Source organism: Corvus cornix, chromosome 1 (genome assembly GCF_000738735.6).
Source record: "Corvus cornix cornix isolate S_Up_H32 chromosome 1, ASM73873v5, whole genome shotgun sequence".
Taxonomy (NCBI): Eukaryota; Metazoa; Chordata; class Aves; order Passeriformes; family Corvidae; genus Corvus; species Corvus cornix.
In genome coordinates, this window is record NC_046332.1 from 100,284,885 (window position 1) to 100,312,564 (window position 27,680).

Genomic DNA, 27,680 nt, shown 5'->3' on the forward strand with positions numbered 1-27,680 from the left:
CTCATCATCTGTGCCTTTCTCCAGACAACTCGTGGACGGGCTGTAACACTCAAGTATGGCTCCTGCTACTGATCCTGGCAAGAAGGACTCCCCTGGGTCTTCTCTCTACTAAGGCTATTTGTCTTCAATACTTTCTGTCCTTTTAATTAATACTTTTGGTACAAAAAATCCACCCAATATCCCTGGTTTTCAGCTCTTCTGGTGTGCTTACTGCTCTAGCTGCTTGCTTGCTGAAAATTTTAGCAGCTCATATCGAGTCAACTTCCCTTTGTTACCTGCTTTAATTAAAAAACCCCATTGTGAAGCATAATTGCATATTGAGTGTCATTCATATAGCAGATTTCTACATGTATTTCCCATATATCTATTGAAGCTATTTTTAAAAATAATTTCTACTAATTTGCCTGGTATGGGCATCAGATTTAATAGTTCACAAGATCTTCTTTAAAAGTGGTAAAAATGGTAAGATGTAAATATATTTTCAAATTGTTAAGAGCACTAAGTCACCCCTTCTAAAATGCTAATGGCTTCTCCATTGTCTATGTATTCTTTTCTTCCAACTACTGTGTCACTCTGTGGTTTACTATGGGAGTCAGGCATCTGTGCAGAGCTGAGAAGTCTAGATACTGCAGTGGATTTAGACTGTGGTCCTGTTCAGCCCCTGCATCACGAGTGTTTTGTGATTTCCCTGTGTATGGCCAAAAAACTCATAGAGAGCGTCTCTGTCTCTAAGAAAGAAGTGTATTAGACAATCACTGGCCTCCTTTGTCTGATGGGCACCCAATGCACTCAGAGACTCTTCCAGCTTTTCTTGCTCTGATCTGTGTATTCCTAGAGGCAGATTTGTGTTGCTTTATGCTCACACATTGGTATCTGCTTTTACACATGGCAAACTGATGGCTGAAGGCTGTGAACAACAGCACATCAAGGTTATCTTGGATAGTCAGTAGGTTAAAAAAAGAATCAGGCAAATCATAAATGGACTGTCTACTAGTCATCAAGACACAGCTCTGGCTTAGGAAGTCCCGGTGCACTAAGAAAGAGCTGCTCTATGCTTTCTCTATTCATTCCTGAGGACACTGACATGGGCCACTCTCAGAAAAACTGGTGATGGACCATGCAGACCTTCAGATGGAGCAAATTATGTTGATATGTGATTATGTTACATATATATTAAAATGAAGGCATGCTTTCTTGCTCAGCTGCTGCACTTTGTATGGGAGAAAGGCATCAGGGCAACCTGTGCAAAGGTATGGCATATGTGTTGGTTTTGTTAAAGTTATCAGTCTCGGGCAAAGACTTCAAGTAATGTCTTACTGATGCTGCTATGCAGATTTTGAAAACGCAATCAGGCTGCTCTTAGTTTTGTAATATTTCACTTTAAAATACTACTCTTTTGGGTAGTCTTACTTACAAAATGTACATTCTTCTGGTTCACCGCTTCTTGCTTATTTCCTTCTATCTGCCTTACTTACACATATTTGCACTTGCACTGTTATTGTCTGGAAGCACAGAAAAAGTTATCTTACGGGATCTACACAAATATCACATTATATTAAATTTTCCATTTCTGTTCCTTTCTTCTTTGCCTCTGTTCCGTGAGTTCTTTTACTCAGTGTTCAGATTAAAATGCAGGAGATGCCGAGCTTTTCTTCTGACTCAGATGTTTATTATTTCTTATCTATGGTACAGCTGCATGGAATGTGCCTCTAAGTTAACAAGGTGGAAGTGGCCCCCGAGTTCCGCCTTCCAAGGTCTTTTAAAACACAAACTACCCAATTATGGAATGCCAACTAATTTATTTTTACTTATAATCCAATAACTAATCATTCATGTTCTGCACTGTGGGTTTTTTTAACCAATACCAGATCATCCAGGCTTGTGAAGAAGAAGGAAGAAGAAAGAAGAAGAACTAACCTACACCCCAAATCCTCCATCTTGTTACATGTATATTACTATATCCCAGAAACCTAAATTTTCTGAACCCAGGGTTCCAACAACATTAAATAAGCCTTTGATTATATGCACTTTTTAAACTGTGAAATCAGTACTTCTTGTCTGCTGAAAACCAATTTCTTCCTTTGTGTTTCACCTGGTCACTTTCCCTGGATCACTTCTGAATCTTTCACTTCACAAAATATCTGCTGCTGTCTGAGCTGTGTTTTCCTTGGAAGACTGTGTAGATATTTAATGAGCTTAAAATCTACCTTATCAGAGCGGAAGGAGCACCCTGGCAAGGTTTGCTTCTAAAGGAAACCTCCTTATGTGATCCCTCCCATAACCCAACAGTAGAGAAGCTCTCGCCTTCTCTAAGTGAGACCGAATTCTCTAATTAATTTTTGATTGGTAAATACATTTCTTCCACACCCATGAAACATAAAAAATATAAACTGAGTCTAGAATGAAGTGAATACCCCTACAATTTCTTTCTCAAAGATAATGCTTTGGTGATGAAAGCATAGCTCCTATTGATTCCAAGGTGAGATCTTTTCTCATGGGCTGAGGGCCAGAAGCATCACAGGGGAGCTTTGGTTTTATTAATCAGTTTAGTCCATGGTGTCCATAATGCAGCATGTCCCTCTTGAACTACTTTCTTCCATGACTGTGTTCCTTGCAGCTTTCAGTGTTGCTCCAATAGGCTGAAAATAAGGGCACTATTTGCTGGGAAGTGTTTCCTGGCAAGAAAACTAAATGTTGGACTAGACTACCTATTAGACTACTGAGATTTCTTCATAAGAAACAGCATTTGCAGTTGTCAAGTCTTAGAGAACATTTGTCAGCTACTCAGATTCATTAATGAGCCAATTAATTTCATTTACTTATTCTTTAAGAAGCTATGAGTTTAATGACTGGAGGTTTGTAAAAAAAAGGAGTAGAAATTTTAAATCTGCAACACACTTACATAAGCTGAAAAAACATTCTGGGCATCAGATCTGAAGGGGAGGTAGTTTCCAGCACATGGTGGCGATGACTGGAAGTTGGAAAGTAGGCAGTAACCTATTTTTCTTGTTCTGCTGTTCAAGAATCCTACATCTGTCACACCCAAGTGTGTGGTTCTGCACAACTTGTGCAAATTTTTATGTAGACCATTATTTTGCAAACATTGTGTTACTGAAGCGTTGCTCTACTGAGTTAAACATAATCCAAATTAAGTCACCTTTAGAACTGCAGATTGTCCAAGGTGTTGCAATTACTGACTCTACTTGTTCATTACTAAGACAAAACAATATTTTACATTATTTGTAGCAGATTTTCAATCATTATGTAAATTCCTTGTTTGGACTAAAACAAATCCTTCTTAGGACTAGGTCCTGTATAATGTGAATCTAAAATTAATAAAATTTACAGGAAAAGATACCCCTTTCGGGGGGAAGTAGGCAGAGGGGGAAGTGTGTGTCTGTGTTTGCCTGTGGGAAACTACATCTGAGACTTCTCTTACTTACATCTAGCTTTCTGAGGGACAGGCTACCAGAGGCAGAGTTGGGGAGAGGTAAAATATCTTAAAGACAATTTTACTGCAAAAGAAAATACAAAGTGGATCTGGACTTCTAGACCAAAAGCCAGTACTTTTATCCAAAGTTAGATGTAACTAATATCTCTCTTCTGTAGCTCCTGTGGCCTCATTGTACATGGATACATGTTAATGAATTAAATATCAGCAGCACCTCTAAAAACTTTCCCCAGTGGACAGGGGTAATATTCCTTTTGCTGTCTTTCTGTGCTGATCTCTGCACCTGAGCTAGTCACTCTTCAGATACCTTAATAGCCACGGGCAAAGCACAGTAATGCATTTTGGGTGCTGTTCATCTGTTGGTTGTCTACTTTGGGTAGACATGAATCACACCGCAGAAGTACTTTTTTCTTCCACTGATTTTCAAACAAGCCTGAGGCAATTCTCACATGGTGCTGTTATTGCAGGTGTGTACGTTTAGCCTGATAAATACTATCGAGAAAAACAATACAAGTACAAAAAGAAAAACAATACAAGTGCAAAAAGTTGCTAAAGGAAAGTAATACTACGGATCATGAGATAAAAGCCCACCGACGTCAATAGATGGCAGCATTGTAAATGGTAAAGCAGACCCTTCTCTCTGAAACAGCGGCACAGGGGAGTCTGACCTGGTTGCTCCGAAGGAGTAAAAGATCTGCCAAATAGCCCTGACTCGCATACCTCTGGCTTGCTAAAATATGCTGTCTCCTCTCACCTTTCAAATGGCACAGTCTAACTTTTTCTTGAAAGCTAACAAAAGAATCTCGAACCGTGCAGATTTCCAGAGTCTGAAAAGCAAAAGAAAATGGAATATTCAGCTAACTCTTAAATGTCCGTTCCTGGACACTTAACACTGGAACGTGTGGCATAGCAGCTTACCATGACTTAGATCAGAATTTTATGTGGTAATTGTATTCAATATGCACACACAATAAAATGTTATAGTCTTCCATTTTCATCTTTGAATTTTACTATTTTGGTATTTAGTAATTGGATTTATTTCACATGTCATTGTTATTTTTGGCATTATTATACAAGAGCATTTTTATTAGGAAATACAGATGGCATAGAACTGTTTCTTTTATATGAAAAAAAAGTAATTGTTTCACATTTGTCGTTATTATTTTTAATTGAGAAAAGATTACTAATGCTAGAAGTTCTTTACATTCAGGCAGTCAGCAGCTAACATGTGAAGAGGCAACGGTAAGATTGAAGACTGTAAAGACATCAGAAGATGTGGCCAGGTTTTGATTCCTTTGCCCAGGGACAGACTCTGCCTTGGTTGGATCAGGTAAGAGTTGTGTAGCCAAATGGCTGGGACCACAGCAGTGAGGGATGGGACTGGATCTCCTGATAAATCCTGTTGTTCTGTAGGCTGAATAGCTTCCACCCCTCCAGCAATTCTCCTGGCTTAAGCGCTACAGCATACAAAGTGTCTGGTGTCAGCTTCTCCTGCCTGAATGTAGCCCCGAGAAAGGGAGCTGAATCAAACTGCACTGTACCTATCTTCATTATTCCCCTTCTTCAGTGTTTGTAACATTACTAACTCAAAAGGTTCCCAAATGCATATGGAATGCACACATACTAAAATACCACCTCCCCTAATTCAATTCCTAGACTCTAGTCCACAAAACTCATGATATCTAAGTTTATTCCCCAGACTAATATTTAATCCACTCAGTATGTTATTGTTATAAGAATTTTCAAATTACTTATGATCAGTGATGAATAAATAACATTCTGCACTTTAATACAGTATTGGTCAGGGTTTTTTTTTCTTTTGATTTTTTTGTTTGTTTGCTTTCCTCTCTGCTTTGATAAATATGGCAGGTTAGGGATACAGCTGGCTTCTTAAAAGAATTTATAGGGTTTTACTGGTTTTATTTGTGCACTGAATGTCCTCATTGGTTTTTGAAATATCATGAACTGCCTGAGAGGTATGTGTAAGCAGATTCCACCAAAATGAATAGGCAACTACGAGTGGAAAGTGGTTCTACAAGTCCTGTGGCTTGGGGTCAGTTTTCTCCATTATTGTCCATGTGTTAACTTCTGCATAACCTTAAAAATCAGCCTTTCATTGACCAGAGGTTAGTCCCAGAAGAACTGAATAACATCTTGAATCCAATTAAAATCACTCAGTTACGTACTTTGTCAGGTCTTGTAGCTGCTTGATTTATTAGCATTGCCCTCCATCTTTCCTCTCTTCTTCCTTTCTTCTGTTATTTCTTGTACCTACCTGTTGTGTTCATGGCTATTAATGATGGCTGCTTGTTTGTGACCATAGCTTGCTCTCACCATGAGTTGTTATTGCAGATTGCCTCACTGATGATGTTTCTGTGACCCTTTGAATTTCCACAGTTGTGTAAAAAATGGCTGTGCTCATTACAGTGGGTGATAATAATTCTACACATAGCTGCACCTAGATCCTGGGGCAGACTACAGCATGCTGACCAATTTCCCTGCTACAGGAGGTCTTTTACAAGGTGTTATCTATATCCTCTGCTATCAATGTCTTTAGTCACAGATACTTTGAACTGTCACTAGATGTGCACTGGGAAGGAGTGCAGAGTATAGATTGGGTATTCACCTTCTCCAAATAAGGGGAGGCTGCCTGACCCTGCAAATGCATTGCTCTCAGACTGAGAATGACAAGACACCTGTTACACTGCTCCAAAAGCTACAGAATGTTCTGGACACAAGGATAGGAGATGGCAATGGCTCTTTAGTTAGGTGCAAAGGTGGATTGCAACCCAGCAAAGTCAGTCGCCACAGCTTCTTCTGGCAGCCAAGGATTTAGATAACCCACTGCAGCCCAGTTAGGAGGCACAGCTTTGACGTAGGAGTGACTTCTGAACTGCTCGTAAGTATCCTGTAGCCAAGGAGCTACATGTGGCTTGTTAGTATCAGGGATCTTGAGATTTTCCAGGGTATTTCTTTAGGCATCAACATTAGACTTGTGAAACTTGAAGCTGACTAAGGAGCTGACTAAGAGGGAGGAGTGGGAAAAAACAGACAGATGTAGTAGAAGATGTGCATGACTTTTAGGTCCTTAACTCACAAGGTGGTATCCAAAGATGAAAGCCATTTCTGTGGTTTTCTGTTCCAACCAGGAAGGCAGCTGGGTGTCCCAGGGAGTTACCTGAAAAACTCTTGTACTGCTACCTGTATTTATTCTATCAAACCTCTATCAACCTTCCAGCTGTAGTGCCTGTACTTCCTTTAGAGTCTTTGAAGTCCTGCATCTCCAGGAGATAGAGACCCTATCAAGCTTCTGAGCTAAGCTCTCTGGCTGCCTTCATTGACCTTAGACCAAACATAGATACAAGATTAGGTGCTTCTGCAGTGTATTTAAAGGTAGGTGAGAACAAAGTGAAGAAACTGCTTCATGGAGAGATCTTTATCTGCAGCTGTTTTCCCAAAAAGAACACATCTCTCTTTCTTTTAGGTGGCAATGAAATGAATGTGCCTCCTCTGGTTGTCAAATAGCTTGCTGAGTATATCACTTCCTTAGAAAATTGAACATCTGGGCTTAATTCCCTTCTAAGCCTCAGAGGCTTAATACTTACCCCCATGAGAACAAACAAACCACTTACCTCTCACTGACCTTGAAAGCCTGACTCCTGTTTATAGGCCAGCATCAACATTTTGTTTTTCATTCCAGCTTTTGTATGTGTTCACAGACATTTTTTGGAAAGCCATTCTATGGGCTTATCCAGGGATACTGCAGTGCTCCAGACAAAAATATTTTGGCCAACATAGAGAAAAAAATCCAGTCAGCATGTTGCAGTAGGAATGACTAATGAAAAAAAAAAAAGTATTTTGAGCATCATCAGTTTGTTTTACTTCATTTTTCTAGTCATGAATTGGACCCATCTCCTCTGTATACCTACCTCCACTATGTTATTTCAGTGACAATGCTCTCCTGGGTTGGCGTTTGCATGGAAACATTGGCTATTTCTCTCTCAGTGTAGTTTGTCCTTGTGCAGAAATACCTGAGTACCCACCACAGTGAAGGCCTCCCTAGGAAGGAGGGCATAGGAAGGGAAACAACTTTTCTCAAAAAAACTTATGTGAGGGCTCAGGGAGGTGAGTCACATCAACCTTGCCCTCAGTTTATTCTCAGCTCTTAGCCATGGGATCTGACTATTGGTGATCTATGAGAAGCTGATTTCTGCTTCTGGGCAGGAGATGTGAAATCTGAGTCTTGAAAATGTCAGAAGTACTTGTTTATGCATTGCGTGGTAAATGTGCAGGAAGACCTCTGCTATTGAGGTCTACTTAGGTTGGATGTACTGTTTATGGGGATACTGCTGATTTATTTGTGTATAGAAACACCAAGGCAGCTTGGACATACGAGATTTGTTCTACAGCAAATCTCCAGCAGCCCTATCTAGTTCTAGAGCTGGCTGAGCCAGTGCTCTGGGGTTGGGTTATGCATAGACAACCAAACTTCAGGAACCTTCGCACATACAGCAGTACAGAAACTCCAGATGAATGGATCTATGCCTCAGATTTCTTCCACCAAAAATTCCCAAATCAGAAAAAAGAGCTTTTCCAGGAGATCCTAGCTCCATGCAAGCCCAAAGGAGTGGCATACATGTAACATTGTACTGTTGGTTTGGGAGGCACAAATTCCCACAAATCCTGAAGGCTTTACTTAATCTTTCTCTTCTCATTGAATAAAAGTCAAAGTTTTGTTCTCTCTGAATAGAAGTTGCCGGAGAACGTCAGGTATGGCAAATACTGGTTTAGAATAGTGTTGGAAACTATTTTGGCATATCTAAATTAAATGTCTTTGTGCAGAAATTGGTTTTATAACACTGGAAGCAAGTGCATTTTCATTTGAGAATTCATTAATTGCTGTTTCTGGGTCTCATTATCTGGGTTGTATTTGACTGAGACATTCTGAAGATCCTTGAAGAATGGAAAAATGTGAACTTTTAAAGAAGCTGGATATACGTCACGCTGCTGGGATGGCTCCTGTTGATCCTGTGTCCTTTTAAGCCTTCTGCCCCTTGAGTAATTCTGGTATTGTTTCCTTGGTCTCTGATAAACTTCATCTATGAAACCTTGGCACATACTCAATTTTTCTCCTTTGGAACTGGCCTTGGGCTTGGAGTGCCCAGAATCCTCTTTCTGCAGCAATGATATCTCCTTTCATTCAGGTTCTCTGTTCTGGCATGTAACGGTCTTTCTGCCGCCTCTCCTTGATTCATTTCTGTTTCTATACTTAGACCAAAATGTTCTGTGTCAATTAAAACTCTTATTGGCCTTCTTAGATTATCCAGATCCCCACTCAGTAATTCCCTGCTTGCTTACTTCTCTCTTTAAATTGAGGTTTAAGGAAGCAGCTGAACAGTGTGTTAATGAACACTTTGGCCCATGAAATGTTCATGTGAACAGAGGATGAAAAAATTGTAGTGACTGGAAGAGTTCAGATATTCTGTAGTTTTCATACTGACTCCTTCTTTCGTGGTGTTAGCCTGGAGATGGGGAGAGCTTGAACTGGACTGGATGAATTGCTCTGGGAGCTCATAGCCTCTTCCCTAACATTCTCCCTTCTGAAGATTCAGTGGGCTTTTCCATCATGAGACTGTGTATGAAATGTATTTATTGCAGCTGACATGCTCAGGGTCTTCTTGCTGTGGTCTGAGATGTGAGTGAGAAGTTGCTTAGGATACCTGATGCACATGCACAGTCCCACCGCATGGCCAGAAGTGATGTCTGTGATGGTGCACATAGGGACCCTGGTAGAGGAAGGACCTTGGTAAAGCTCCTAAGATGCTGCATGTGTGGTTTTATGAGTGACAAAGTTAGCAGTGAATAGCTGCCCAATGTCTCCATAACAGGCTATATGACATGCTGGCAGAAAGATGGCATCCCTGCTCAGCTATTAGCCCTGAATCACCATCCATGAGAATTACAGTACAAAATAAAAATGAGAAGATAATACAACCAATGGCGAGAGAAGGAAAACTCTGTATGAGAAATGAAATTGCAGTCTTCATGAATTCAACACAGGGAATTCATAATATCAAAGTACTTTCAAGTTGTACCTACAGAGATTCCACGGATCATTGCATAACAATTTACAGCCAGTTGCACTGAAATAAAAAATAGATGCAAAGTTTTAATTTCCTGGTCCTTTTATCCACAAAGAACTGAGCATTTAAATGATTACTGACATCATCCTTCATACAATTTCTGCAGAGTAGTCAACAAAGAACTAATGACCTGACTACATCTGTCATACTGCATTGGATTGGGCCAGCATTCAGTAGTGACCCTAAAGTCTATAAAGACTGTAAAAAGCATACAAGTGCATGTATTGCCTTTGCAAATGTTTGATGATAAATTGAGGTGGCATTAATTCTCAAATAATTAATTATGAATTGTTCATCCATTCTCTTAATTAAAAAAGTTCTTTACAAGTTTTATCTTCCCTGTTTGGTATCCTATGATTTACTGCTGAAGCATCTCCCTGTTAAAAGAGAGCTTGCTATTTCCAGAGAGACTCCTATAGAATGAATAATGAAGTACTTTTTATTAAATGACTGTGAAAATCAAAATCTTGCTACCACTATTTCATGGAGGGTTTATCTTAGAAGAAAGGAGACACACATGGGATTGAACCAGTGTGACAAGAAATCTTCAGCAGTAGAGATGATAATCTGCCTCTACAAAATGAGAGACATGCTGGTGTGATAAATAATACTTGCTTTGAAAAGCAAATGCAATACTTGCCCATTCAATTTCCCAGGCTTGAATGTACACACAGTCTTACCAGACAAACCAGCTATTGCTTCACTTCAGTTATTTTGTATTACATTTATTGTATGTTGCACCCAGAGACAGCATCAAGCTGCCATACACATTATATAGACACCAGCTACACAAACCAACCACGAATATGAGCACTGCCCTATTGTAGAAAAGGAGACAGAGATTATTATTTGTACTGTAAGTAGTTGGAAGGTGTTCAAATGCTGCTGTAATGGATGAAATATGACATAAGTAGATAGATCCAGAGGTAGTTCCAGAGATTTATTCCTGAGAACATAATTCCAGTCTACACGTCAGCATTCTGTGATATACTTTAAAAAAAAGGAAAAAAGCTTCTGCACTTGCATTGTTATTTTACAGGTTTATGGGGACATTATAAAACTCCTTAGTCAAGATTTTTTTTGCTGTATTTAGAATACTATTCCTAGGAAGTAACAATTTATGAGAGTACAAACAGTGAAAATCCTCTCAGAATCTTTCTGGCTGGCTTAGTTTGTACAGAATTACCAAGGTTTATTTTATTACTATTGATTTAATGGTGTTAGGCTTTCAGAAGGTATTTTCATGAATGAATGAAACCATATTTCTAGGTTTTATCCTTTCTCAGAACAGCTAGGACCTGTTCTTACTTTGAACAATATGGAGGCCATACTGTCACTGCCTAAAATTATGACGGTTTCCGTAGCATCTTTGCTGTACTGCATTTATCCTCAGGTAAGGTAACACCTTTCCAGCTGCAGTTACTCTGAGCTGATGTCATTTACTCTCCCTGCTTCAGAAGTTGTATGGGTGAGCCAGCCCTGCGGATATGTCAGGAGAAAGCAAGAGGAGCAGCCTGTTTCTTGCAAGTGTGACCACGAGAGGAGGAAAAGGCAGCAGTGTGACAGCATATTTGTAGGGCAGCAGTAGGAGATGGCAACTGGTGGTGCTGTGTGCCAAGGTCTGAGTTATTTGAGTATAAGATGATCCTCAGGACAGTTTGCCCTACACATGCAGCTGCTTGCTTGGAAATAAATAATTTTTGATGCATCAGTCTAGTTCCAGCCCTGTGGGTGGTTAACAGGACGCAGCCTGCACTACATACTTTCATTATCTTTGTATCCAGGAGTTTCAGGGGCTGTGTAGCCTAAGGGTACCTCTGACCACTTTGTTGACTAGAAGAAAGACTGCCACTTTGACATCCTTTAGTGCCATTACAAGTGGTTGGGGGCAGCTGCAGTGAAGATGGGGTAGTGATGATCACTATGATGATCACACTCACTATGATGAGCAGTGATAATGCACAGGGCTGCTACCTCCAGGCCATCAATCCAGCCTGGAGGTGGGCAGTCCTACTACTTCCATAGGACCTTTTACTGCTCTCAAAGGGCCCCTGACCATTGTTTCTGGAAATAGTGGGATGTGAAAGTGGCCAAGGGAAACTCACGTCTTGTTGTGTGAGGTTGTTCCAAGTGAGGCAGTGCTTCTGCTAGAGCATCTCCTGTGGTCACAATATGGAGGCCCCAAAGTTGAGTTTCAAAAGCAGAATTCTAGGGTGCTGCTCTGACTCCCTGGTAGGCATGTTCCTAGAGTCTTTATTGCAGCATGCCTTTCTAGGTGAAAAAATGCTGCACCAGTTTTGTGACATCTTCCCAGAATTCCTTAAACTTTTCCAATAAAACTGCTGGTTAAACCAGAAAACCTACAGGCAAATCATTGTATCATAAAGTTTTAAGAGATTAACTTCTTCCCCTTTCACTCCTTTCCTCTCATTTATCTCGTTACTGTTCTCATTGCTCTAGAATTTACAGAAATCTGTAACTTGGTATTTTTCATTTTGAAGTAGAATGCTCTGCCTTTTCTTGGCATCTAAATACTATTCAAAATTCATTGTGTTACGTTGTCTGGGCATTGCTCATAAGACATTACATTTTTCAAACTCTCAAGACACATAGCCTTCAAATTTTTTAGTTTAGATGAATTTTGGCTCATTATATCTTCCTAGAATAGATTTAACTGAGATCACAATGTCTTCATTATCTTGTAATGATTATAGAAGTCTTTCCTTAGCACATTAATACAAGTAACACTCTTTGACACATTTATAAGAGTTATCAACTAATGAGATAAAGTTTTCACGTGTATACAACCAGGCCACATTTCATCAACCTTCATTAAACAAGAAAAATAGAAGGAGCACAAATCTAGTTGGGTTGTGCTGATGCACAGCCAGAATTTTTTCTCTTGATATTTCCTCCCTCTGCTACTTCAGGAATTTTGATGACAGAGCTTGGAACATAATAATATAAAGTACACTAAATGGTAAAACTTTTAAAAATCATTGTGAATTCCAGTTCTATTTAAAATGTTCAGGGTGTGAGTGGGGCCGTGAGGGGCAGCACAGGTGTAGGGTGGTGGTGGCAAGGGCACATTTCTGCTGGGGGATGCTGGTGCAGCTGATAGGGCACACCAGGAATGGAAGCAGGAAGGGATGAGCCTCAGCGATATCTGGAAAAGAGTGTTTTTTTGAGTGATCTGGATAGTTGTAGAGGGAGTTCGCTAAAAAGTGAGAGGATGTTAAGACCTGGGTGAGACAAAGTGCCAGGAACTCCTCCAGGAAGCTGCAGTTCTGACAGGGATGCAGAGAGTTGGGATGGACAGGGTTGGCACAGGTTGAACTGTAAGGATTTGTTTGGAAAAAATGAAATAATAGTTGCTACATTTGAGAGAGCAGGGAGAGACCAGCAGTTTGGAGATGTGGAAGCATAAGCCTGAATAAAGGTAACTATATTTATAAAGGAGGTGGAAGCAGGAAGGTAGGCAAGCTAACACAAGGAAAGAGGAAGGGGACCCTGGTATAAATACTGCGTAACTTTGGAAGTGCAGTGGTCACCTCTTTAAAGTTGTTGCTATAGCTGCAAAAATAATAGCATGCTAGCTTTCATCAAATTTTTTTTGATACACATTTTGACAACTGAATTTCAGAAGTTTAATTTCTTTAAACTGGGAATCTCACTGCTATCTTTTTGTACTTGTCTAAACTGTCCAGCCCTTATGTAGGCTACTATAGGTCAAAGAGAAAGTATCTTTCAACTCACATTGACAGGAGAAAATTTTCAGCTTTGATAGTCATTCAAACAAATTATTGTCTGACCCTGCAACAAGAATGGTCATAAAATATTCCATCTGTTCACAGCTGTTTCCTTGACCATGAACAACAGAGCTTTCATGATCATGTTCCAAAACATCACAAATAAGCTGCACAGGAAACTACAAGAAATACTGACATCAAAGAAGGAGAGCTGCAAAAAAAAAAAATCTTTATTTTTCAAAGCCTTATTATATTTAACCTGCTGCTCAAGTGCTTGAAAACTGTGTGATATATAGCTAATGTTTAAATACCCTTTTCTGAGAAGTGCATCAGTGCATGTTCCTGCGTCAAATTCAAGGACTCTCACAAACAGACAAAAAACCCAAGATGATTCTGCACCTAACTAGATGGGGGGAAAAGTTTCACAAAATATCTGTGGGAACAGCTTCCAGTCAGGGTAAAGAGAAGAAGACATTTATGCAATTATAATTTGATATTCTCTATGTTCTGCCTTCTGGTTTCTAAAGAGTTTCTCTGCAACTGAGATATTACTGGGGCAGAATTGGTAAAGTCCAACTGTTTCAAAGCAAACAAACATGGGGAATTTCTGTCACAGAAGAGTTTGTGGGTGGTTTTTTTTAATGTTTTTTTTTTCTAGTAAAGGCATTTCAGACTCAAATGGCATGATTCCTTTTCATGGATTAAAAAACCCATAGCAATTTGATTAAATGATTACAGTTCCTGGCAAGAACATGCTGGTAGGTTTTTTTGTGTTTCAATCAGGTATAATCAGGCACTGCAGCAAACACTGCAAGAAAACTGGAGAGCAGTGAAACAAAGCAGAAATAAGCCCCATCAGAATATTGTGCAACACAACCTGTTTTATTGGCATTACCTAGCAGTGGTTGCAGCTTATTTAGAAGTGCAAATGGGAAGCTGAGCTGTGTTAGATATCAAATGTTAGAAACTTGGGTTATTTCCAAATGTTGCAGTGCAGAGGAATTGCTTTGAGTATGCTCTGTCAAGGTCTGGGTTTTACTTTTGTTTACAGTGTGTGATTATTAAAAAAAAAAAATCTCCATTTGGTCCAGGTAAACACATCATTGGTTCTGAAGAGCTCCAATTTTCCACCCAAGCAGGCGATTTTCTTAATAAATATTTGATTTACTTTGGCAAACATCAACATTTAAATGGCAATCCCTCCACATCTATAAAAAGCACAGCAACTCAGAGCTTGTTTTTCTCCTATGTCCCCTCCTGGACCTATCCTACTTTTTTCCTCTGTTCTTGCCTTGCTTCTCTTAGTAATAACTACTATAACTTCTAGCTCCTCAGAAAATCAGGCTTATTGCACAGATGTTTCTCTCTCCTCTTTAAAGAGGGAGTAGAGACCATGGTCAGCACAATATGCAGCATCCTCCTGAGCAAACTGCCTTGACTGCAAACTGTCCCCTGGAGCATGGAGGCATTTGAGAACAGAGATGTTGATGAAAACAGCACAACTGAGTGCTTCCTTGGAAGTGGGAACATTGCAAACTGGCTGGATCAGTCTGGTAGGAAATAAGGTTAATGTCCCCAAGGGCATCAGTCCCCACTCTTTTGTGGTGTCACTTACACAGGGTGGAGAAGAGTGTAGAATACTGAGGAGCTTTCTTCTTACTAATACTGATGAATATCAGAGAATCAGACCTTTATTACTTTATCACATTAGATAAACCATTGTGCTCTGAACCATTTTTTGCTATGCTTTCTGGTGATAATTACAGTAAGAAGAAGGTGACGGAAAACTTTGCCTGAAGCATTTTTCTCCCTTCTTTTTTCCTTCCTTCTCTTTATTTAGCACCTTTCTACAAACATTGACTATTGCATGGTGAATTTTAAACAGCCAAAGAAAGGCTTATTTAGCATAGGAAATGTCAATAGAACAGTATTTATGTAGCAGGATAACATATGTTCAATAAACACTCAATCATGGGTCCTGTCTGCATGTGGAAGAGCAGTAGGTGGAGACACTGAGAGTTCAAAAATCAAAAGAGATCCTCTGAAGGCTGCAGAGCACAACTTCTTGAAAGCCAAGGAGAGTTTTCTCCCCAGCTCTGCACAACAACTGTAAGAGTGGTAGTAACCTTAATAAAATATTTCTAAAATGCAATTTGAGAGAGAATGTGAGGAGCTGTGTTTATCCACTGTGCATTTTTTAATAGCATTTCACTTCTCCCATGGGTACAGAAGTAAGTAATTCTCTTTCTTTCTTGGTGTTGGATTTCATTTTGTGTACTCCCTAAAGAGGGAGTTCAATTTTATCTTAATAAAATTTTGACTTGAGGACTCCATATGGAGTCCAAAGTACTTAGTGTTCTCAAGAGCTGATCTGAAATAAAGCAAATTAAATAAAGATGACCATGCAAATAGTCTCGTGACACATTCAGCTGACATTTTTTCTGGTTTTGATTTAATTTCTTGTAAAAACTCTGACCATACACCCAGAACTCAGCACTGCAATAAATGCCAGTATCTTGCACTCTCAAACAGTGTCTTGGGACAGAAATTCATCACCTCTTGCTGTCTTTCTTCAGGAGCAGAAATGAGGCCAGGTACAACTCTTATGACTGGAGCAACAGAGATGGAGCTTCCAGCTATATCTACATCAGTTAATGGGAACTGCCTGCGAGTGCTGCCTGCTGGTGTTGCTGCATGATGTGGGGCACTGCACCCACTGTCCTCTCTAATTCAAGCTGTTGTGTGCCAACTGATTATCCCTGCTGACTTTTGAACCATAACTGGAAACTTTTAGGTAGTGTTAGATGAAATGCTCCTGAACTATAGCAGAGATCACTAACGATTTAATGGGGCAAAGAATGGAGCCTAGCAGTGTTAAACCTGAAATGTGCCTTGGTGCTGTTTGATTTACAAGAATAGGCATGGCCTTTCTGATTTTCTGCTTTCTACCATTAAATGCCTCATCAGTTATATGCTGGATTTATTTGGTCATGCTTTACTTCTAAACTCAGGAACTTCCTGCTCTGTTTCTTTTCCCGTAGACATGGCTCTTTTTCTTGTACACCCTAACCCCAGTTCACCTGTTCTCTTTCTTCTTTGACAACTTCTTTAGCAATTGTTGAAGTAAGAAAATAATCCTTTTCCCACATCCCATAAAGTATTGCCATGACCCATGGATAGAGCTGAACTCTGCTCTTCATTCACCAACAGTTGCCTGCTTCTCAGTATATGAGAATGCTGCAAAACTCATGTTTTTCCTCTCTTTGCTGGTGCTAGTAAAGGGGAGGCTGGAAAAGGCAGAGACATATCTTTTATTTAGGCTAACATTTTTTAATGCTGATTAGACTCATCCAGAGTGAAAGACAAGCTCCCTTTTAGGACTTTAAATAAATAATGGCATGCAGTGGCCCAGCCCATCATCGTTAAACACACTTTCATAGAGGGTCATGAACTCCATACTGGCCTCATTAAAGCCGTGAAAACTCCATCAGTGCTTATCTTTCTGTGTAATGATTTAATTGAATTTTCTTATTGCTGGAGCTTGTCATTATGCCAGTGATTTTCATGCTGACTTTCTAAACTCACAGAGTTTCTGCTCACATCTAAATAGTCCAAAATTGGTTTTATCAGTGTGTAGTCTGCTGGCAACATACGAGGCCTGAATAAGCAAGAGATTATTTGGAGGGCTGGGGGAATTTTCTTAGTTTTGTCTTTTTACTTAAGGATTTAATTTTCTGCTCTGTTTTTTTATTCTTTCTTTTGAACAGAATACACAGTAGACTTTCCAACCTGTAACAGTAGCCTTAGGAAGCTCCTGACATGTAAACAGGAGAAGCTTGGACTCATTAGTATGTACTAGATAAAGCTGGACTTAATTTGGCAAAAAAAAGGCGCATGTGACAAGAAGCTGAGTGACACCGAAGTGTTAAGCTCTAATCTAACATTGTTCTGGGAAAGCACAAACCTATTCAAGACACAAGAACTTCTACATTAACATGGGATTGTGGCTGAGAATTTAAATGCCGCAAAGCCGGAGGAATTTCCACAACAATCAAATTTCAGACCTCTGCGGCACTGAAGATTAATATTAGTCTGGGCAATGTTTTTCTGTGATGAACCCATTAAAAGCTTGGATGAGGAAAGACAGCTGTGAGGTGGAATAATTGAAAGACTTGGTGGTTACTTGTGAGCAAGCAGAGATCATAGACACAGGACACTGACACTGAGGCGTACATGTTGGCACAAAGTATGCATCAAAGAGGGTGTGATCCCCAGCAATAGGGTGATTCATGCCTCAGCTGCAAATGGCTGAAGAGGCAAATCAGTGAGACTACAGGCAGAATAGAATTCAGAATATTTTTTTATCTTGGAGTACGAGCTGTGCATTTCGACTGACTCTGTAATGTCCAGATGTTCACCTTACCTCAGCTCAGCTGCTGCATACAGCTTTGAACGCCAATGATGCCTTATAAATGATGGAGGAATAAATAGCAATTGCCAATCATCTTACATTTATGACTTAATGTTCAAATGTAATTTTCTCTATTTACCACCTCTCTAATTTGAATGGCATGATTTTAGAAGTTATAGCCTTCTCTCTGCAGTAGACTTGCTACTTTTTGAGGGCAAAGGAACCACTGTGCCACTAAGCAGGTGCACAGCTAAATTTTGTATCATCTTGGTTTTTCTTCCTGACTTCTGGTTCTTGTCCTTGATACAGTGAATTTTATTTATGGTGCCTAGAAGACATTGAGTCCACGAATGATTATGGCCAGACCTGTGGGATGTCTGTACTTGACAAGCAGACATTTATGACATTTGAACATTTGGGAATTTTTGTATTTGCTGATGAGGCTGGAGCCAAGCAAGTAGCTTTCTATGAGAGAACATAACCTGTGGCTGAAAACCATAAAATCCTACAAAACAACTTTGATACTGACACAGATGTTCTGATTTTTTTTCTGATAAAACCCCAACTTTGCAGGGGAAGAAAGTGATATTTCATGGGAAGATAGAAATATGAAGACAAGTTCTAGAAAAGATGCAGTGAGTGAATATAAGAGGACTGACACAGGACAGAGAATATAAGGTTGCATTTTGCATACTTTACCCTTGAAGAAAAGGGCTGTAAGTTCCATGGTCTTCTCTTTCTGTCATGCTGACAGCAACCTGAAAAATGTTTGTGACTTCATTAAATGGGCAGAATACTTCTAAAGCTTAATAACATTAGCTGTTAATCCATATTCTGTACTTGTAAGTGATGATATAAGCTTGGAGTATCCACTGATTCCAGTTAAATTTTTCTGTATTTGCCTATACTAACAGAGTACAATTCACTTTGATATTTACAGGCTATTATTTGGCAGAGCAGCTTAGCTTTAGCGTGACTTGTAACTATGAATGAAATTTATTTGTACATTTTACAAATTTTTAAGGTACGATGCCAATACATTGCACTGAATAAGATTAGCAATACTGGGAAAACCAAATGAAAGTCACAAAAGGAAACAAATTAAATCAAAAAGTAGAAAGATGGGATTGCAGATGCCGCAAGAGTTATGGTTGTTTTACATTTGTGTTACATTTATTCATGCTTAAAAATGGAAACAGAGGATGTAGAAGTTCAGTTTAACTGACTGCTTTACATCATTCCAGCTCTTGATGAGATTTTCACTGTAACACTATATTTTATCAAAGCCCATCATTAAACTTATTGATCCCATTCTGGGGGGTGGGATCAAGGTTTTCTTGAAGTGTCAGGTGCTTTAAAGAATGTGGTCCAAAAAGTCTGAAAGCAACTTTGAATTATAATTTTTCAGAATGAGTGAGAACTCAGTTTATATATATTACTTGTATGGAATATATTAATATTTATAATGAATGCAATCGTTTGTAACATATGACATAATGTTTAATCTACATATATATTGTATGAATGTGTAGCACATATATTTTATGGTGTGTATATATATCTGTAGATACATATATGTTATAGGATGTATCAAAACAAAGTTTCATCGTGCTGCCAGCAGTGCATCAGGGTTTGCAGCAGGGGCTGTGATGTTGTCTATTTCACTTGCCTAACTAATTGCTCAGGGAAATGTATCCACTGTGCGGCTGTGGTATGTGGGATGGTGTGAAAACGGGCTCTGCTAGACGACCTCTAACGGGGTAACAAATAGCACATCCCTGGGAAAAGAGAGCAATGGGCTCAGCTCCCCAGTGACTCCCGTGTTTGGGGCCCCAAGGCATCAGGTCTGGCTCACCCCGAGCCGGGCTCCCCTCCGCCGGGGCACACAGGAAGGAGACACATCGGTGATGTGGCATCCACAGGAGAGGGCTCCTCTGTCTGAGCGCATGGAGACAGCAAACGATGCAAAACTTCCAGAGAAACACCTCCTGGGAGTGCACGTTCTCGTCTCCTTCAGACAGTTGTCTATTCAGCTACACAGTAGCAGTCCCAAGGAAACTTTCAGGATTATTCCTTCATTGCTAAGGGCCTTCGTGGCCCCAGGGGGAAGTTGGTATCCTTAGTGCTTTGAATCATTCTTCAGGAGCCTTCTTTCAGGCCTGGCTCTTTCCACTGGCTAAGTAGCCCTAATCTGGGTACTCTGAGTTATCTTATTAATGATGCCTGCTGTGAGCAGGCATCCAGTTTTGAGATGTTCAGCACTTGTGTTAGGCAAATAAAGTAGGCAGTCTGAATAGATGCCATTATGCCAGAGGACTGCAGGGACAGCAAGTGCCAAGTTTAAGATTATATTCTACAGACAGGAAGCTTATTGCTGCTCTCTAACTCAGCAAGCCAATTGAAAGCCAATCCCTTGAACCAAAAGTGAACCAGTTCTACTTATTTCTAATTCCAAGTCCAATCACAGAAGGGAAATAATTTGTTTTGGACTTGTATTTGGAGATGGGAAAACTGACATGCTGAATCTGGATGTTTACTTTACATATTTGTCATTTTATTTATGAAAAGTCATGGAATCTGAACAACCAGTTAGTGAATTGCTTGCAAAACTTGCTTTAAATTTTGTATATATTTTATCTAAGTACTGAAGTATGGGTTTCAGCATATTCCTTTTTCCATTTTCAGTGCTTTGATTTATTCTGTCAAAACTTCTCTGCCTATCCTGTAAAATCATGCACTTGGAAATGGTTTATATGCATGCTTTCAATGTTAACCTTTTGTTTTCTGTTTTATATGCTTATGACTGTCAATGCACATTGTGAAAATAAATGGCCTTCTTCAAAAGGATCTATCCTATTTCCATCCACTGTATGCTTGACACTTCCGGGAAAGAGGAATGGACAAGGAGGGAAATTAAACTGGAGCACACAATAATAAAGGTACTTTAACTTCTTTTCCCTTCCTCAGCAGGCTGAATCAATTTTAGCTGAACATTGGAGAATCACTAAGAAGGGTCCCATGCTTTTGAATAAAACAGGTGTTAGCTGGCCCTCAGCTCTTTCTCTCAGTGCTGCAAGGCATCTACTATGGCATGTGGGGAGTGTTGCAATCTGAGCTCAGCACTGAATCCAGTTCTGCAGAGTAGCATCTGGTATGGAGGTGACAGTTTCAGGCTTTCTTACCGTTTTTACCTCTGCCTGTAAGTACAAAAACTGCAGTCCTTTCTCTCCTATTCAAAACTGTCCAAGCCTTTCCAGTCCCAAAAGCTTTGTTTTGCTTTCCATGGACAACCACGTCTTTATTCTTGTCCAAATGATGTAGCTGGGATTATCTGCCCTCTCTCTTTGCAGGTGACATAGACACATGCTTGCAAAGGTGGGTTGGCAGGAGAGTTCTCCAAAAACACCCGACACTTTAAAGAGGAAGGTGAGAGGACATTTTCACTGTGGTTTCTGGACCGCTATGTTTTTATTAAAAAGAATAAAAAATGGAAAGAATAATGGTACTGGTGGAAGCGGTTTTTCTTCTGGTGCAAATTCCCCATTTACATGGGCAAGTCATCAGTATGATATGTTACTGTAACTGTATAGCTGTGCTATGAGAAGGCAAGTGCTATCCAGGAATAACTTTAACACCTTGAGCTGAGGGTGTGGTGAATGGGACTCACAACTGAATTTGGATGCCTGAATGAAGAGCTGGTTAAGGCAGAAAAACTTTAAAGGGCAAATCAGGCCTCTGACATAATCAAGAAATTATTTCCAAATGGAAAAACCATCTAATTTTTTAAATGATTCACTGTAAAAGGAAACCTTAATAACTTTCTTGCTTAACTTTCTAGACCTTTGCAATCCTTTCAAAAGGAATGTAGGCATGAACTGTTGCAAGAAAGTTTGAGGTGAAATAGATTCCACTGTGGAATCAATAGCTGGACATTGTATTGTTTTTTGTGCTTTCTATGCAATAATTAAAAGGGTTGTCCTGTGGTTACTCTACTGTTCTGCTGCCTTTCTAATTTGCTGTTGTGGGAACACAAAATTACTTGTCCAGTGTGTCACTCAATGTATAGCAAAAGGCTTGAAATGCCTTCTATTGAAAAGGCAATTACCTCTTTTCAGAAAAAGCTGCTTAATGACACAGGACATGTACATAAAAAAAGTAACAAATCTATTTTATAGCCTTGCTGTACACTGGACTTCTCACATTTCAGAATTCTTACTCCTGAGGAGCTTTTATGTATGTGCGGGCGTGTGTGCGTGGGTGTGTGTGAGAATCAAAGGAACATGGTGTCCTTTGCTTTAATAGTTTATGTTATTGCTTTGTGTTTTGCAGTCCCTCTGGCCAATCTGCATTTATGAACTGAAGAGAATAGGAGCCAGGGGCCTAATATTACTGTAAATTAGGTCCTGAATTTCTACTCAAGTGATTTAGTTTTGAATTTAGCTTTTATTCTAACTACTTAATGTACAAAGATATCACATTGGGAGTTAGAAGGTTTGCCTCTTCCCTCGGCAACAAGAAAATGGTAGTCAAGGAGTGAAGAAGAATGCTTCCCTTTTAAACTGTTTGGTCTGGGCTTTTGGGATGTCTCTCAGATCTTTATATGGTCTGCCTCAGACTTTCAGTAGTCCAGTTAATAGGGCTACTGGGATCTTTAATTCTGAATAGAGAAGGAGCAGAATTATTTCTATCTGTAGAGAGGAAAAAACAGTGGCTATGCTTTTCAGATTCATTTGGAGCAAGAGACTGTTTATGTTACCAATCTAAAAAAAAATTTGTATTCTTTAATAATTTTATTTTCTACAGTTGCTAAAAGCAAACTGGGTTAGCAGAGAGGAAATTCATGGAGTTTACCTTTTCCTGTTTCACAGTTTATGAGACACTTACTCTGTGTGGTAATATGATCAGATTAGACTGCTTCTTCCATTCCTTTTTCAGCAAATGTAATACCATGTTTATGGGCCTGTGTTTATTCAGATTCCTAGGAATACAGCCTATCTTAAGGAAAACTGCTCTGGTGTGACGGAGAGGGATTGGGCCAATCTAAATAATTGCCTCCTCTTTTTATACTGTAACTATTGTAATATTAACTCTATCAAAAATTCACTACTTTTGATTTTTCAGTGGCATTGTACATTCACGTTACAGCGGGGATTACTGTAACACGCATATATCAAACCAGGAGGCCCGTGGAAAAGAAATATATATGGACGGATTCTTGATAGATGTTTCAGAGATGTTTATTTCTCCAGCCGCATGGCCGGGATCTGCCAAGGAGCTCTTACAATCACGGGACCCGAGGGTCCTTGCCCGCGCAGGGGAACACAAAACAACCAATGGGGAACGAGGCTGAGCAGGGGCAGGGAAACCCCGTGTCTGTGCCCTCAGGGCCCCTCTCCCAGGGCTACATGGCAGGGGGAGGAGACCCCGACACATTCAGATTCAAATTTTCACAATAAATTGTCATTGTTATTTCATATAAAAATTTCACCCTCTCATCCTTACTGCTAGAGGTCATGTCAGCAGGATTTTTAATTGCATGAGATTTTCAGGAATTGCAGTAATATGTTTCTGTTGGGATGATCAATGACCTTGGTTAAAAAAATAGTGTGGTCCCATGTAATGGCAGAAACTTCCAGATACACTCTCAGCAACACACTCCCAAACTGAAAACTAACTGCTTAGGTGAGAGCAGTGCTTTTGCCTCAAAGTGAATGCAGGTGTCCCAGCTAACAAACCCCCAGGATCTGTCCCAGGAAATCATCGTGAAACTCCAGAGAATGGCTTGAGCACTTGGATGTCTGGACTTTTGCTTCTTTCCAATTGACTTACCTTGGTGTTGGTCTGTTCCAGTGGTTGGGACATCAGGGAGGTGAAATCACCCCACAGGTCTTTGCTGTGGAGGCTTCACACAAAGTTCTCAGGACACAGACACCTACATCCACAATGCCTTTATAACTTCCACAGGCCTGAATGCAGCCTAGATGCAATATACTTGGAGTAATAGCTGCTCATTCACTGAGTATCACTGTGTGGGATATGCCCAGCCACTGCCCTGGAGGGATGTCTGCTGAGACAAAAGACTTTGCAATTGCCCAGCAGGACTCCCTGGAAAGGAAACAACTTTTGGGTCATGGCGAGGAAAGGTAGACCCACAATTCTTTGGGGGACCCTATGCAGATCATTCTGTAACCCATTGGTCTGTCCCAGACCCTCTGTAATCCATTGGTCCCCTTGCTGATCCCCTGTATCCCTATAAAAGAAGACCAATTCGCCTCTGTAGAGAGAGAGCTGGTCCCTGGCTCCCCCCTTCGCCGGAGGGGACCCACAATAAAGCTCCCTTCGTGCGGAACCAGCCATACGGGTCTCTCGTCTCTCTCTCTGGTCTGGTTTGGCCTAGAGACTGCCCTGCAGAGCTGAGCTGGAATCACGAGCTGATATCACTAAAGAGCTGACAGCTTCTGCAAGGGCTACTCTGCCAGCAGCTGAGAGGAAGACACCGGACCTCGGGAAGGTGATTCCTTTCGGGACCATCTTCCCGGACCGGTCATCTCTTCCTGGGTCACAGCCTCGGACCCCACCACCAGCTGTAATATCACTGGATTGTTCCATTTGCTAGTTATTTCAGTCAAGACAAGCCAATTTGTCCACAGATGTCAGCGGCCTGAGACCAGGCCCACATTTTGCAGACAGATTATCTAAGGTCATGGCTGTATTATTGATTTCAGAAACACTTCTTATATCCTGGATCCAGATGAATCCTCAGGCCCCATCCCACATGCCATGGTGGCAAGTTTGCATCAGTTCCTCCACACTGAAACCTTTTAATCCTCCTGTGGAGGTATGGCAAACTCTGAAGGGTAAGCTGTAACCTAAACAGCTGTAACTTGTGAACGCAAATGAATGAGGATGAGGAAAAAGTCCACACAAAGGTTTCTCACACCATTCACTGGAGCAAGATAAAGACTATCTCTGAGACAAGCTGCTGAAGTCATGTACTTACCTAGCATGGCGTCCATGCTGCCTGTCCCAGATGATGGTTGGCAGTGGAGACTGCTGGAGTGCAGATTTGTCTAGCAGGAGGTTTGAGTCAAACTGTCCAGGGTGTGACAGATGTGAGGCTGGGGTCAGTGATGAATGATGAGGGTCAGCTCTCAGTGGTGACCAGGAGCTTGGAATGCCAATCTTAACTGGATGGTTGACAAAGAGTTGAGGCCCATGGCATGTGCCTCATCTGTGGAGGCTTAACAGTGAGAGTGTTGTGAGGCAAATGAGGGATGGCTGTTGAAATCCTTAGGCATGCCTATCTCCTTCCAGACAAAAACAGAGGGACAGACACAAAAGAGTTGCATTTTGAATCTCACATTGGGAACTTGTCTATGCATGGCTGCATTGCATTTTTTTTTTAATTTTTTATGTATTTAAATGTTTGTGGTTTAGTTCATTACAATTCTTAAAAGAAGACTCTTGAAGAAAAAGTTGGTTTTTATCCAGTGACCTACAAAAAGTAATTGCTGTCTTTCCAGACATTAATTAAAAATTAATGATCAGAGTAGTCCAGTAGCAAAACTATTCTATTAAAAAGTAGACAATTTTTGAAAAATGCACACCACAGATGCTTATACTGCTACTCAGGAGGAAAACAAGCCACCTATTTTGAGAACTGCACTAAGAAATGTACATTGCAGTAAACAATGCAGTCCCTCCTGTAAGCCTGCTTCTGTTTTTTTGCTGCAGTACACAAAGGTCCCAGCAGCTCCCTCCCTGCTCCTTGACAAGCCTCTGCCACCTGGAAAAGTGGTCCCATGGCGTCCAAGCTCCCTTGGACCCACTGCCTGCCTGGGGGCAGCTGTTCCCTCCTGCTGGCTGCACACTGCACCCTGGCAACATGTCCCAGGCTTGAGCTGAACTGTCCTTCTCAGCAGAAAAGGATTGATACCTTTGTATAAATCAAAAGCCAGATACCCAAGCTTTTGTTTATGCTGGAGCAAGCCCCAGCAGCACAGCAGGGCATGGAGGCGCTCGGTCTCCATGCATGGACAGGTTTGCCTCTGACCCCTGGGCACAGGCCCTGGCTGCTGCATGTAGAGGACCACCCATTCCTGGTCCCACCTCCAGTGCCCCAACAGGTTACAGCAGCATCTTCCAGCCTTCCATCAACTTTGGACCAAGCAAAGGTGGTTTGTTTTCCTGCACGGTCCACAGGGGAGGGGGACAGCAGTGCTGGAAAGCAGCAGCTTTGCTACCAGCATGAGCGCTGGCTGGCTCTGCATCCAGCAGGTTTCCTCTGGCCCCTGGTGAAGCCCTGCATATGCTCTGGCACACTCCTGCACCCCTGCTTCTAGAGCACAGCAGTCCAAGACCATCTGTGCTTTCTCTGTGCTATTATGGGATCAGCAGCTGGCCGTGTCAGCTGTGTCTGCTCTAATAAATTAAGCAGTGCCAGGGCACATCACTGGACTTGATTATTTATATTGTTAAATTATTGAAATGCCCTTTGGCTTGCTTTTGGCCAAGTAGGGATCTCCCAAATGATTCGCAGGCACAGTCCAAGAAGCTAGCTTAGGCCAGGGACTGCTCCCAAGTGTGGTGTAGCTGCAGCCACCCTATTTTACAGAGTAAGAGAGTTTAATAGCATGGATACAGGCTGTTCCATGCCATTTGGCCTCAGTGTCAGAGAGCAGTTTCAGGCAAGCTTAATTCAGAAATCTCGGCATGGCTTTTTGTGTACAAATATTCTTTGTGCCATTAGAGGAGCATGAGCTTAAAATTCCAGTCCTGAAAAATAAATCCATCTCATGAAAACAATTGGGGGAGTTTTTTTCTCATTTCTGTTTGTTCCTGAAGTATCTGTCCTATTTTCTTTGTTTGAATATTTTTTTTTCCCCATCTGCTCATATTGCTATGCTGTTTGTAGGAGTCATATGGAGGCATTGGCTTTTGCTCTTAATGTTTTAGGGGACCTCTTTTAGGATGGAAAAGTAAGCACTAAAGCTGCAAAAAGAATTTAGGCATTTTCTTCCATCTGAGTAAAAATCCATAAATCCCATTTCATACACATTATGTATTTATACACCCATTATATATATATATATATGCATGCACACAACACATTACTTTCCCTTAAAGATAAAAAGTGTCTTATGGGCTCAATATTCCTTATGCACCTTAATGTGCTTATAAATAGTCACAGATCTAAGGTTTTTTTTATTTCCTTCTGTGTTTTATTTCTCTGTTAATTTCTTTTTCCAAAGGATTAAATATTTCCCTACAACACGGGTGTTTGTTATAAAAAAATACATTTAATTTATTCTCTGTTGAATCAACCCAAATATTCAAGCTTTTCTTTCTTGGTTACTGTTTCAAATCTAAAATTATCTGTGTAAACTGAAGACTTAACACTCGCTGTTCCTTGGACAAACTTAATGTCTTTCTGTATTCCAATACAGGAACGACAACGTAAGAGCAAACAGTTCTGCTTGTGTCCTCACTCCCAGCTGGAGCCACTGAAGTGTGCATTTGGGGCTGTGAACATTTTGATAGGAATTTCATCCTTATTTTAGGCATACATTTAGAAAACTTTCAGCAGTGGAAGAGACTGCATCTTGTCAAGCCACAGCAGAGCATTCTCTTGATATTCCCATCTAAGCTTCTTCTTCTGCCCTGACCCAGAGGAAAAGCTTCATTTCAAAAACCCTGATGAAATCATCAAATGACAATCATGAATGAGCTCAGCTTTAGTTTGCTACATTCCCCCAGGAGAAACTTGAGTCTGAAAAACAGTTCTGGGGTGAAAGAGGCCACTTCCTCAAGTTTCCTTGGGTTCATTTGAGAAGGAAAAGTCTTCTAAACCTACCCTCTTGCTCCTTGAGTTCATCAGCAGCTAACAGAAAAAGTTTTCAACAGCCTTCTGATTTTTACCAGGAAGA